We start from the raw sequence: 15484 nt of genomic DNA, 5'->3' as shown, positions 1-15484 counted from the left end.
AACAGCTTTATTGTGGTATAATGTGTATAGCATAGATTCAGCTGTTTTAAGGCTATAGTTCAATGAGTTTTAGTAGATTTATGGAATGTGTGACTATCAATGCAGTCCAAATTTAGAACATTTTCATTAACTCAGAAACATCCCTCATGCCAATTTGTGCTCAATCCATTTCCCACCCTCCAGACTCAGGCAACTTGCAATTTACTTTCTGTCTCTGCACATTTACATTTTCTAGATATTTCGTATAAATAGAATCATGCAATGTGTAGTCTTTTGCATCAGACTCTTTTGCTTAGCATAATGTGTTTGAGGTTATTACTGAAATTTTAATAGGAATTGTATAACATCTATAGATTAATTTGGGGACAATTGCTATTTTAATAAATTTAAGTCTTCTAATTAAATAATGTGAAATTACTCTTTATTAATATAGATGTTTTTAATGTTTTATTTATTTTTTAGTGTTTAGTTTTCAGTATAAATTTCTTATACATAAAAAAAATACTTCTAAGAATTGTATTCTTTGCGATAATCTTGAATCAAGGAATAACTTAATTTCATTTTCAGAGTATTCATTGCTGGTGTGTAGAAATCTAATAGCTTCATTGCTTCATTCTTTATTTGGTTGAATTCATGGGTGAAATCATCTGTGACTTAGCTTTTCTTTCTGGGAAGATTTTTAATTACTAAATCAATACTTCTGCTTCTTATAGATCTGTTCAAATTTGAATTAGGTTCAGTAATTAAGTTACCTTGGGAATCATGTTCACTAAAGATGCCTAATTTATTGCCATGATGTTGCTCATAATAGTCCCTAAAATTCTTTCAACTACTAAAATCAGTAATAATATTACCCTTCTTTCATTTCTAATTTTGGAATTTGTGTCTTCTCTATTTTTTTTCTTGGTATATCTAGCTAGAGATTTGTCAATTTTGTTCACCTTTTCAAATAAATTTCAGCTTTAATTATTCAATATTTTAAAATAGTTTATCAAATTTCTGTCTAATTTTAATTATTTCCTTCTTTTAATGTGCTCTGGATGTAGTTGGCTCTTTAATTTTTTTGTTTCCTAAAGAAGGAGATTTCATTATAGAGACATTATTTGTTCTATTCTAATATATACTTTACTAAATACTTTCCTGCTCAGCACTGCTTTAACTGCATATAACACATTTTGATATGTTGTCTCTTCATTTTCATCCAAGTCAAAATATTTCTTAATTCTTTTGAATTCTCAAAAGTTTAAAAACTTTCCTCAAGAGTTATTTAGAAGTATGCTATTTAAATTCTAAATAACTGGATTTTCAAAATGTTCTCCTTTTATTTTCTAATTGACTATCACTGTGGTTAGAGAACACACTCAAAGAGTTCAGTCCTTTTACATTTATTGACTTTTTAGAAATATAATTTAGTATGTGCTGTATCCTAGAGAATATCCCATGTACACTTTGAAAGATTCTACACTTGTTGAGTGAATTGTTCTAGAGATATTACTTTAGTTCAGTTGGTTGGTAGTTTCCAAGTCTATAAACTCATTGATTTTTTATCATGGTAATTCTGTTCATTATTGAGTGCAGGCATGACAGGTTCATTATTGTTGAACTGTCTATCTCTTTCTTCAATTCTGTGAGTTTGACATCACATATTTTGGAGCACTGTCTCTTTCAGTATATATATATACATATGTGTATGTATATATGGGTATGTGCATATATAAGTTATTTAAATGATTATATATGATCATATAAAATTATATAAGTTCATGTGAATATTTATACAAATACACTTCTGATGATTGTCCCTTTTATTAATATAAAATTACTATTTATGTCTAGTAATACTTTCTACTTTAATATTATTTTGTCTGATTATATGTATATATTAATATATATATATTATTTACATATAGTCATTTTGTTGGCATATCTTCAACCTATGTGTGTATTTGAATATAGTGTGCATTTTATAAATGAAACACATTTGGATCTTATTCTTTTTAAAAATCTATTCTGGAAATCACATTCTTTGAAATGGAGTGTATAACCTATTCATATGTAACGTTATTATCTATCTTTTTGGGTGTATGTCTGCCAATTTGCGCTTTGTTTTCTATATGTTTTGTGTCGTTTGGCTTCTGTGCTCTTTGATCACCTCCATTAAAAAATAATTTCTAAAGTATCATTTTAATATATTAGTTATTCTTATTATTCTTAAGTACTTAATGGTTGTGCTGGGAACTATCATAATATAATATATTATATTATTATAATCTACTTATGATTAATACTAAATTCCAGTAAAATATAGAAAAGTTGCTCCATAATGACTCCATTTTCTCTTCTTCCATTTGTTCATGAAGACTGGAGTTGTACTATTTAGATCTTTAAATTTGTTGCAATAGTGTTTTATAGATTCGGTGCACCAGTTTTCCATTCCTTTTAAAAATTTATTTCTAAATACCTTATATTTTTGATGCTCTTCTATTTGAAATTGTTTTCTTAGTTTCATTTTTAGATTATGCACTGCTGATATATAAACCAGAATCGATTTTTGTATATCAATCTTATGTTTTGAGATTTTCCTACTTGTTTATAAATTTTAAATGTTTTTTAATGAATTCTTTAGGGTTTTCCACATGTAAAATCAGGTCATCTTGAATAGGTACATTTTTACTTCTCCTTGTTTAATCTACATGCCTTTTATTTATTTATCTGTTTGTTTTGCCTAATTTCCCTAGCAGGAACCTTCCAGATATTATTGAATAGAGATAGTAAGAATGGAAGTTCTCTCCTTGTTCTTGATATTAGGGGGAGAACATGGAAATTTTCACTACTGTATGTAAGGTTAGCTTTGGGTAGATATCCTTTTTTAAGTTGAGGAAGTCCTTTTTTTTTTTAATGTCTGTTTATTTTGAGAGAGAGAGGTGGAGGGGCAGAGAGAGAGAGGGAGAGAGAGAATCCCAAGCAGGCTCTGCACTGTTAGCACAGAGCTCCATATGGGGCTCCATCTCATGCACTGTGAGGTCAAGACCTAAGCCAAAGTCATTATTTGGAGGCTTCCCCAACTGAGCCACCCAGGCACCCCAAAGAAGTCTATATCTAAATTGTTAGTATTGTATCCTGAAACAATGTTGTACTTTTGGAAATGATTTTTATATGAATATTGAGATGATAATGTGATTTATGTATTGTGTTTTTATTGATTTGGGTATGTTGAGACAACTGCAATGCTGGGATGAAACCCATTTCATCACATTGTATAATTTTGGGGGGAAATTTTGGGATTCAGTTGTGCTATTATTTTGTTGAAGATATTTTCATCTACAGTCATAAAAATACTGGTCTTTATTTTTTTATTGTTCAGTTGAATATATTAGTGAAGCTATATAGAGTTGAACTTTTCTCAGTGGCATATTTTTAAATAATTATCTTTACTTTGTATAGGTTTACTTACAGTTTATACTTTTATGAGGCAATTGCTATAGTTTTTGTCTTCCTACAAATTTTTCTATTCTCTCTAACTTGTCTTCTATGTTGGTATTCAATTATTCATAGTAGTTTCCTTTAATACATTTTATTGCTTTAACATCAGCAGTGGTGTTCCCTTTTCATTCCCAGTTTTATAGTATATTATCTCTCTTCTCTCTCTTTCTCTCTCTCTCTCTCTCTTTTTTTTTTTTTATATCTAGGTCTTTCTGGTTAATGGTCTATCAATATTCTTAATCTTTTCAGAGACAAGTTTTGGTTTTTCAGATTTTCTGTTATTTATGTGATATTTATTTTATTTATTTCCACTGTAATCTTCATTATTCCCTTATTTCTGCTAGTTATAGGTTTGGTATACTGTTCCTTAAGGTTAATAGTTTAGGTTTATGATTTGAGGCCTTTCTCCATTTTTAATAAAGGTAGAGAGCTATAAATTTCCCTCTGAGCACTTCTTTAGGTGTATCCCACAATCTTTGGTATATTGTACCTTTCTTTACATCTCAAGGCATTTTCTACTTTTTCAGTGATTTCCTTCTCAATTTTTTTTTAATGCGTTGTGTAATTTCCATATATTCACACATTTCTCATTTCCTTCTCTTATTGAATTACAATTTTATTCTACTGTACTTGTAAATATTTATTTGTATTATGCCAACTTTATATATTTATTAGGACTTGTTTTAAAAATTTTTTTTTCAACGTTTATTTATTTTTGGGACAGAGAGAGACAGAGCATGAACGGGGGAGGGGCAGAGAGAGAGGGAGACACAGAATCGGAAACAGGCTCCAGGCTCTGAGCCATCAGCCCAGAGCCCGACGTGGGGCTCGAACTCACGGACCGCGAGATCGTGACCTGGCTGAAGTCGGACGCTTAACCGACTGCGCCACCCAGGCGCGCCGATTAGGACTTGTTTTATAATGTAACATACATCCATAGTAGGGAATGTGCCATATGCACTTGAGAAGAATGTATATTTTGCATTGGTTTTTTAGAGTGTTCTGTAGGTGTCTGTTATGTATAATTGTTTTATACTGTTTTCAAATTCTTTATTTACTTGTTGGTGTTTTGCCCAGTTGTTCTAACCATTATTGAGTGAGATATTGACCTCTCAAGTTTTATTTTCATTTAATATATACATATATATGAATATTTTCATTATGTGTGTGTGTATGTATGTATATATACATATACACTTTCCCTCACTTTTGGTTTCACATGTATTTGGGCCTTATACGTCTATACATTTTATGTATTCTTGCTAGATTGACAGTATATTATTAAATTTCCCACTTTATCTCTAATGACTTTTTTTTTGCTTTCACATGTATATTTTCAGAAGTTAGTGTAAATATTCTTTTTTCATTGTAGGGGTTTGCATTGTACTAATATTTTTTCCCTCTCTTTAACTTTCAGCATGTTTGTATCTTTTATTTTTTATTTTTTTTTAATTTTTTAATGTTTATTTACTTTTGAGAGAGAGACAGACAGAGGGAGTGAGCAGGGGTGGGGCAGAGAGAGAAGGAGACAGAGAATCTGAAGCAGGCTCCACGCTGTCAGTGCAGAGCCCACTGCAGGGCTCAAACTCACTAATGGTGAGATCATGACCTGAACTGAAATCAGACACTTACCCACTGAGCCACCCAGGCACCCAGCCTGGTTGTATCTTTTAATCTAAGGTGATAGGAGTATGGACACCATAATGATTAAATGTTTTTTTAATGTTTATTTATTTTGAGAGAGAGAGAGAGGGAGAGGGAGAGGGATAGAGAGAATGTGAGTAGGGGAGAGTCAAAGAGAGATGGAGAGAAAGAATCCCAAGCTGGCTCTATGCTCAGCATGGAGCTCAACACAAAACTCAATCTCAGGATAAGGAGATCCTGACCTGAGCCGAAATCAAGAGTGGGAAGCACCCAGGTGCCCCAGCTTAGAAAATTTTTGTATCTAGTTGAGAATCTCCATCTTTGATTAGATTTCTAAGTCTTTCACATTTAATGCAGTTATTGAAAAGCATGGATTTATGCCTGCTCTTTTTCTTTTTCTTCTTTTTTAATTTTTTTTTTCAACATTTATTTATTTTTGGGACAGAGAGAGACACAGCATGAACGGGAGAAGGGCAGAGAGAGAGGGAGACACAGAATTGGAAACAGGCTCCAGGCTCTGAGCCATCAGCCCAGAGCCCAACGCGGGGCTCGAACTCACGGACCGCGAGATCGTGACCTGGCTGAAGTCGGACGCTTAACCGACTGCACCACCCAGGCGCCCCACTTTTTCTTCTTTTTTATAAACTGTCTTTTATCCTTTTCATTTCTCCTTTACTTCTTTACTGCTATCATTTTATTAAGTGGATATAGTCTAGTGTAAAATTTAATTTTATTTAATAGATGTTAATTATATATTTGAAATATTTTCTTTTTTTTTTTTTCAACGTTTATTTATTTTTGGGACAGAGAGAGACAGAGCATGAACGGGGGAGGGGCAGAGAGAGAGGGAGACACAGAATCGGAAACAGGCTCCAGGCTCTGAGCCATCAGCCCAGAGCCCGACGCGGGGCTGGAACGCGAGATCGTGACCTGGCTGAAGTCGGACGCTTAACCGACTGCGCCACCCAGGCGCCCCTGAAATATTTTCTTAATGGTTGCTCTAAGGATTGCTACATACATCTTAAATCATTCAGATTTCATACTTACCTAATTACACTTCATACTTACCTAATTTTGGTGTAATAGAGAAATTTTCTTCCTATAGAGTTCCATTCCATTCCTCTCTCTCTTGTGGTATCATTGGTATGAATATTACCTCTGCTTATGTTAAACACAATAGTACATTGTTGTAATTATCACTCTATGTAATCTTATATTTTTTGAAGAAGTGAGATTAAAAATAAGATAAAGTATTTATACATAATTGTTATATTATTTGTATATGCCATTCTGTCTATAGATTCAAGTTCCCATCTGTTGTCATGTCCTCATTCTAATAAAATTTCATTCCCACCCATTTTTTTGTGCTGTGATTACAAAATATAATACATATCTATATGTTTTAAGACAAGTAATACAATTATATACCTATTGTTTTATGGAATTGGTTTATAAATCTGTTAACCAATCGGAGAAAGATGCAATCATACTGTATTTTATATTTACGTATATTATACATAGTGCACTATCAGTGCTATTTGTTTTTTAATGTAGATTCCAATTAGTTGCTCGTATCTCTTGCCTCCAGCCTGAAGAACTTCCTTTAATATTCATTGTTAAGTCAGGTCCACCAGAAACTAATTTCCTCAGTTTTCATTTATCTCTGAAAAACTTTGTTTTACTGTAATTGTGTGAGATAATTTTGAATGATAAAATATTATAAGGCATTTTTGTTTTTGTTTTTGTAGTTTTAATCTGAACACTGAGATGCTGTCCCCCTGCATTCTGGCTTCCACTGTTTCTGATCAGGTGTCATCCATTGCTTACATTGATGTTCTCTTAAGAGTCATTCTTCTGCTTTGAAGATTTACTCTTTCCTTCGACTTTCATCCCTTTACTAAAATGAATGTTGATCTCTCTATATATATCCTACTTGGAGTTTGTTGCATTCTTGAATATGTAAACTCCTATTTTCCCTCAGGTATGTGGAAATGTTAACAAATTATTTTTTTGAATATATATATTTTTTCTGTCCTTTCTCTCTTGTCATCCATGTTCTGTTCCACATAAAGTCAGGTTCCTCGGGCAGTATTGTGGAGGTCTTTATCCACATGACTTGCCTCACTCTCTGGAAAGACACTCTTTGTTATTGTATACCAGCTGATGGCAGAGACAGAATTCCACTTTTTCTGGAATGACGCCCTCCTCTTTGAGAAAGTACGGGGTGGTATGGTCTTACTTCATATTCATAGCTTGTCCTCCTGGCATGGAACCATCTTTCTATGAGGAGCTAAGGTAAGGGAAAGAAGGGCCAACTATTTTCAGCTTGCCTCACTTGGGGCACAGCTTCTGTTTTATGAGTAGAAATTGACTGGGGAAATAAAGCCTTACCTTCTAGTCCTGCTCACCCAGAATAGAACTTTTGCATCATGGTTCTGGGGGAGATAAGAAACATTTGTGGCCTGCTTCTGCCAGGATGAAACTGTAACTGTAGCCCTAGACCTGGGTCTAGGGGCACAAAGAGCCCCTGTATTCTTGGCTTTATCTGCCCTGAGTAGGGTGCCTAGAGTACTTTCTAGAAGATGGAACCAGATAGGAAGAGAACCATATCATGGCTAAAATGATACAGATGCCTGCCGTTCTTATGCAAATATATAGATTCTCTTTGATGAATCATTGTCCACTTAACTCTATGCCTTTTGACAATTTTCAATGACTTTAAGTGATTTTTTTAAAAAATAATTTTTCTATTGCTAAATCTTTTTTTTTTTTGCGAAAATAGATTGACTATATATACTCCTCCCTCTGCAATCTTAGAATTTTGAACTTTCTAATATAAATGAAATCATATGATAATTACCCTTTTCCCAGGCATTTTTTGCTCAACATTATGTTTTGAACATTCATTTGTATCGTTGAGTGTAAGTATAGTAGATTATTATCATTGGTGCATTGTAGAAATCTTGTGAATAGGTCACAATTATATATCTATTGGACTTCAAAGTCATTTGTGTCATTTCTAGTTTGGGACCACAATAGATAACTCTGCTATAAGCATTTTTCTCTATCTTTTAGTCAATATATATGTACATATTTCTCTTGAACACATACCTAGGAGAGGTATTTTTAGTCATCTGATAGACACATGTTTTACTTATTAGAAACTGCCAACCTCTTTTGTAAAATGATTTTACTAATGTACATGTCTACCACCAGTATACAAAAGACCCAAAGGTCCACAATCTATTCAATACTTGGTTTTGTCTGTCACTTTCATATCGGTTGGTATGAAGTTGTATCTCATTGTGGTTTGATTTAGTATTTTCTTTTGGCTAATGAGATTGAGTACCTTTTCTTATGTTTATTGATCATTCTAGTGTCTCCTTATGTTACATGCGTGGTGAATTCTTTTGCATTATTATTTTTATTACTATTATTATTTTCATCAATTTGTCGGGCAAATTGTCATTCTAAATTGAAATTAACCCATATTATCAGTTAATATTGTAGTAATGATAATACTGATATTAAATATATCATCATATCACACACGCACACACAATTTCATGTTTGGTCTTTGAACCATAGATACATATTTCAAATTTAGATTACCTGAAAACTTACTTTATATTCACAGAAAAGTGATTTTTTACAGTCCTCTGAGTTTATATGCCATTTGATATTGACCCATAATTCTATTTCTCCAGTTTTGACTGCTCTTCTAAGTAGATTTTAACTTCTGGGACACCTTGTGGCTCAGTTGGTTGAGCGTCTGACTTCGGCTGGGTTCAGGATCTCACATTTCATGGGTTCGAGCCCCAAATTGGGATCTGTGCTGACAGTGGGGAGCCTGGAGCCTGCTTCAGATTCTGTGTCTCCCTCTCTCTCTGCCCCTCCCTCCATCCCCCCCCTCAAAAATGAATAAACATTTAAGAAAATTTAAATAGATTTTAACTTCTTTATCTTTAATTGGATGCCTAATAGGCATCTTTAACTCATGGCAAAAACAAGAATTAATGTTGCTTTCATCTACAAGTCTACCCCTACCAAGCCTTCCTCATGACCACATGTGAGGATTACTATTCAGTTAATTATTCAAACCAAAACCTAGATGTCATTCTTAATTTCTCTGTGATCCACTAAAAATCTCTCCTATGTTTACTTTCAAAATTAATCTTAAATTGGATGATGCCTTATGCACTTTACCAATGCAATCCTGATTTAAACTGTTTTTTACTTCTTCGTTATTCCCAAACCCACCATTGTGCCTCCTCTAGTCCATTCGCACAGAGAAGCCAGAATGTGTAAACCCTCGGGGCGTATATAGCACTGTAAGTGTTAGAGCCCTGATAAGCTGGGTTTGCAGGACAAGAAGTGGGGAATATTACCTGGAAGGTAAGAAGGGCAGGAAAATGCAGCTTGTTAAAGATGCGGTGCTTTTATATTAGAATAAAATTTTAAATCTCTGCAGTGTCCTATTATGCCTTTCATTATCTTACTCTTATCAAAAACTCATCTCTCTCTTAGAACCATGACTACTCAAAGGCAGAGAACTTTGGCTGTCTTGATTGCAGCTATATGAATGAAACATTCAATGTCTGAGCATGTGTCTTGGCTGACCCAATGATTGAATAACATTGGTGGCCCCACTTACTATCAGTTATTATCTATTTATTATGCATTTAGGTAACTATTCAATCTTTGACTATTTATTGGTAAAATCTTATATATACATATATATATTTATTGGTAAAATCTTATATATATACATATATATGTATATATATAATATGTTTTTTGTTTTTGTTTTTGTTGGTTTTTTACTAGAATAGAGCCTTAAGCAGTGCAGGTTTAAACTGTGCATGTTCACTTATACACAGATTTTTTCAGTGAATACAGATAATACAGTCTTCAATGGTATTTTCTCTTTCTTATAATTTTCTTAGTAACATTTTATTTTCTCCAGTGTATTTATTATACATATACAGTATATAATGCATAAGACTTACAAAAAAGTTGTTAATTGACTGTATATGTTATTGGTAAGGCTTCCAGTCAACAATAGGCTATTAGTAGTTAAGTTTGGGGGCAGTCAAAAGTTATATGTAGATTTCTGACTGTTCAGGGAATCAGTGTCCCTAACCTCTGAATTGTTCAAGGGTCAACTAATCTCAAGGCCATTAAGAGGTAACATAATAAAGTCAGTCTCATTAACTTATAAGTTTTAATTAGGATGTCTGTTTTCTTGTTATTGATTTTTCAGAGTTCTTTGTGTATTATGGATATAGGTTACTTATCAGATATGTCAAAAATATATCACCTTTGTTCAAACTCAACTGATTAGGAGTATTTCTGGGAACTGAATTATGTTCTCTTGTGTTTGTTAATCTATTTCTGGGCTCTCTATTCTATATCTTCTCTCTCACTCCTTCTGTTCCTCTCTCTCTCTCTCTGTCTCTCTCGCAGTACTACTTTGTCTTTTTTAATATATATTTATAGTAAATCTTAAATTCAGGTAGTGTCAGTTCTCCAGCTTTGTTCTTCTTTTTAATATTGTCTGGTTATTCTTTGTTTTGCCTTCAAAACTTCAGAATCGGTTTATCAATATCCAAAGTAACTTTTGCCTGGTATTGCATTGAATTCACACATCAATTTGGGAAGAACGGAATCTTAAAAACAATATTGAGCCTTTCTATCCACGAACATGAATTATCTCTCTACTGAGGTCTTTGAAAAAGTTTCTTTGGGGCATCTGGGTGGCTCAGTTGGCTAATTGTGTGACTCTTGATTTCGGCTCAGGTCATGATCTTAAGGGTCGTGAGATCAAGCCCCACATTGTGCTCTGTGCTGACAGTGTGGAGCCTGCTTGGTATTCTCTCTCTCTCTCTCTCTCTCTGTCTCTGCCCATCTTCTGCTCTCTCTTTCTCTCTCTCAAAATAAATAAACATTAAAAAAAATTTATTTTATCAGAGTTTTGTTGTTTTCCTCAGATAGATCATTCACATATTTTTTAAAATTATACCTAAGATGGTTTATTTTTTTTTATTTTTTTATTTTTTCTGTTTTCTGCTAGCTTGTTTATCTTGTTTTGTGTTGTTTTGTTTGGTGCTAATGAAATGGTGTGTGTTTTCAATTTCAAATTCCAGTGTTTTACTGCTGGGATGTAGGAAAGCAATGCTTTTTGTATGAATCTGGTATTCTGAAAACTTGCTATATTGCTTATTAGTTCTATGATATTTGTTGTTTGCTTTTGACTCTGGGATTTTCTACATAGATAATAATGTGACAAAGACAGTTTTATTTTTTTCTTTTCCAATCCCTATACTGTGTGTTTTTTCTTATTGCATTAGAAAGGAATTCCAATATGATGTTGAATAAGATTAGTAAGAGTAGACATTGTTGCATTGTTTTTCTTAGTAAGAAAGCATCCTTTAACATTTTTTCCTTAGCAGGAAAATGTTTAGTTGCTTACCACTAAGTGTAATGTTAGGTGCAGGATTTTTTTAAATGTTCTTTATCAAATTGTGGAAGTATTGCTGTGTACCTAGCTTGTTGGGAGTTTTTATCATGAGTGAATATTAAGTTTTCTTAAATACTTTTCTGCATTTATGGACATGATTATATGATTTTTCTTCTTTGGTCAGTATGATGGATTACATTAATTAATTTTCAAAAGTTAAATTAGCCTTACACATCTGGAATTAATTCCACTTGGTCACGATGTACAATTATTTTTACATATTTTAGGATTTAATTTGCTGATGTTTTATTGAGGACTTCTTCATATATCTTCATAGGAAGTATAAATCTGTATTTTTTCTTCTTATAGTTGTTTGATTTGGCATTAAGGTAACATTGGCCTCATAGTTAGGAAGTGTTTCCTCTGCTTATATTTTCTGGAAGAGACTGTAGAGGATCAATACCTTTACTTCCTTAAGTATTTGGTAGAACTCACCAGTGAAACATTCTGGGTCTGGTGCTTTCTGTTATGGAAAGTTAACTATTGCTTCAATTCCTTTTGTAGATACAGATCTATTCAGATTATCTGTTTCTCTTTGTGTGAGTTTTGGTAGATTACTCATCTTGAGTAACCTTCCCATTTCATCTAAGCTATCCAATATATGGTCATTGAGTTGTTCGTGATATTTCTTTACTATCCATTTAAAATTCAAGAAATCAGTAGTGATGACTTCTCTTTCATTTCTTATATTAAAAGTTTATGTCATCCTTATTTCCTTTTTGTTTTGTTTTGTTTCTGGGTTAAACTCGCTGGGTATTTAGAAAAAATATTCGTTTTTTTAAAGAACCAACTTTTGGTTTCATTGATTTTATTTTTGGTCTCTTATTTCCAATTATATTGATCTCTGCCCTAGTTTTTGCTCTTTTTTTCTGCTTATCTATATTTATTTTTCTCTTCTTATTTTAGTTTCCCAAGTTAGGAGTTTCTAGTACTGAATTTAGATCTTTTTTTTCTTGTCTAATATTTGCATTTAATGCTATAAATCTTCATTTAACCACTGCTCAGCACATCTCACAAACTTTGGTAAGTTATAAATCCATTAGATTAGAAGTCTACTAAGAACTTGGTACTCTGTTAGTTATTTCTTGCTTCATACCAAATCACTCAAAACTTAGCAGTTTAATGTTTTGTTTTGTTATTTTTTATTTATTTTTTAATTTTTGAGACACAGAGAGACAGAGCATGAGCAGGGGAGGGGCAGAGAGAGAGGGAGACACAGAATCCAAAGCAGGCTCCAGGCTCTGAGCTGTCAGCACAGAGCCCCACGTGGGGCTTGAACTCACGGACTGTGAGATCATGACCTGAGCTGAAGTCGGACACTTAACCGACTGAGCCACCCAGGAACCTCCAAAACTTAGCACTTTAAATAATTAAGTTTAATGATCATGCAGCTTCTTAGGGTTGGGAATCTGAGAGCAGCTCAGTTAGATGACTCTTTTTCAGGATCTCTTAAAATATTTCATTGTAGCTGTCAGTCTAGGATGTAGCCATCTCAAGGCTCAACTGGGCCTGGAGAGTCCTCTTCCAAGTTTACTCATTTGTTTTTTTTTAAACATTTTTTTTTTCAACGTTTATTTATTTTTGGGACAGAGAGAGACAGAGCATGAACGGGGGAGGGGCAGAGAGAGAGGGAGACACAGAATCGGAAACAGGCTCCAGGCTCCGAGCCATCAGCCCAGAGCCTGACGCGGGGCTCGAACTCACGGACCGCGAGATCGTGACCTGGCTGAAGTCGGACGCTTAACCGACTGCGCCACCCAGGCGCCCCACTCATTTGTTTTTTTGATAGGCTTTGGTTCCTTAATGGATGTTGGTCTAAGGCCTCAGTTCCTTGCTATGTGGACATCTCCATAATAATGCTTACAAAATGACAGGCTGTTTTCTTTCTAGCAAGTTATTTAACAGAGTCCATGAGCTGAGAAGATAGCACCCAAGATAGAAATATCAGTCTCTTAGAACTTAATCTCAGAAGTGGTGTATCATTATGTTTGCCATATGTCATCAGTTACAGAGACCAATCCTGGTATAATATAGAAGGATGTGATTCCAATGATGTAGTCTTTCCTGTGGGTTGCCTTGCCGTGCAAGGGCCGAAGGAGTAGAGTAGATTCTGGGGCAGAATCCTACGCAGGCTCAGCAGTGTCAGTGCAGAGTCCAATGTGGGGCTTGATCTCACAAACTGTGAGATCATCACCTGAACCAAAATCAAGAGTGAGATACTTAACTGACTGGGCTACCTAGGTGCCCCTAAAGCTGTTTAAATTTTAATTCCATGAACTTAACATACATTGTTACATTACTTCAGGTGTACTCCCAAGGTATGGTATTAACATGTGGTTGGAAGATAATTAGTTCATGAAGTTGGAACCTGTATGAAAGGCATTTGTGCCCTTATAAAAGAGTCCTTAGAGAGCTCTCTTGCTTTCTTTCTGCCATGTGAGGACACAATAAGAATTCCACCATCTACAACCTGAAAGAGGGTTCTCACCAGAACCTGACCAAAGTAACCCCTTGATCTCAGACTTCTAGCCCCCGGACCATGTTTGTTTGTTATCCATATAGTCTATTTTAAAATATTTTATAAGAATGCAGAAGAGGGGACACCTGACAGCCTGGGGCCTGCTTGGGATTCTGACTCTCTTTCTCTCTGCCTCTCCTCCACTTGTGCTCGCTCACTCTCTCTCTCTCTCTTTCTCTCAAAAAAAATAAATAAACTTAAAAAAATAATGCAGGAGAGGAATCCACTGACCCTCTATAACTAGTGCCAACTATTATTGTGTGAGGTAAAAAGTTGGTTAGGATTCTGAGTAAAAGGCTGTTCAGCATCTGTTGGCAAAAGGGGAATTGAGGCCTTGTCTGTTATGGGTAGAAGACCCATAGTGTATGATGCAGGAGTTTTATTGGGATTACTGGGTGGCAGTATAAATTTAGTTCCCTGCACAGCCCTGTCAAGTAAAAGGTAAACACAGTATAATTAAGTTAGGGGCACATGGTGATGTAACTAGAAAGCATAAAAGTAAAAAATATGGTTTAAAGTGGGAGTTCATGAGTACAAGTTATAATGGTTTTCACATCAGCCATACGTGAATGTATTGCTAGAATAAATGTGATGTCTAAATGGGATATGATGGGAATGGGTTTGTGTGAAAATCTCTCTTATTTTATTTGGGCATTCTTGGTAGCCTTTAGAATTAAAGAAAAGCATTTTTATGCTTATTTTAAAATTATATGAAAAAATTATATGAGATACCTAGAGGTCAAAATTTTTGCCTTAAATTTAAAACGTGTCAAATGCAATTATATTACTATCCACAAGCCCCCTTTTCGGTGGGCTGTGAGAAAATATGGCCTGCAAGAAAGTCTTACGAATCGTACAGCTTAGCTAGAGTCTACAGAGGGTCGAGACATGCACACCTCCAAAAGCATCCGCTATGTTCACTAACAGTATTCGCAATTCAAGCTGAGCAACAAGATAGAGGAGATTGGTATTCTGTGATTGACTGAGCTAACACTTTTGTGTGTGTGTGTGTGTGTGTGTGTGTGTGTGTGTGTGTGTCTTGCAAGAAAATCAAAGTCAGTTTGAATTCATATGTGATGGACTCCAATACTTGTTTACTGTGCAGGGATATGTAAGTTTTCTTGCTCATGTCCACATGCCAGTGTGATGAGGCTTAGCTTCAATTCCATGGAATTATACAGTTATTATGTATTGCTGATATCTCAACCTACTATGAAGCTAAAACTGACTTTCAAATACTAATCGTGCAACCATAAGGGAGTGGCTGTTGACCTACAGGACAGGTCCCAGAATGAATGTTAAAATGATGAAAAATAAGA

Source organism: Leopardus geoffroyi, chromosome B1 (assembly GCF_018350155.1).
Source record: "Leopardus geoffroyi isolate Oge1 chromosome B1, O.geoffroyi_Oge1_pat1.0, whole genome shotgun sequence".
NCBI classification, from domain to species: Eukaryota; Metazoa; Chordata; class Mammalia; order Carnivora; family Felidae; genus Leopardus; species Leopardus geoffroyi.
Note: the sequence above shows the minus strand (reverse complement) of the source record.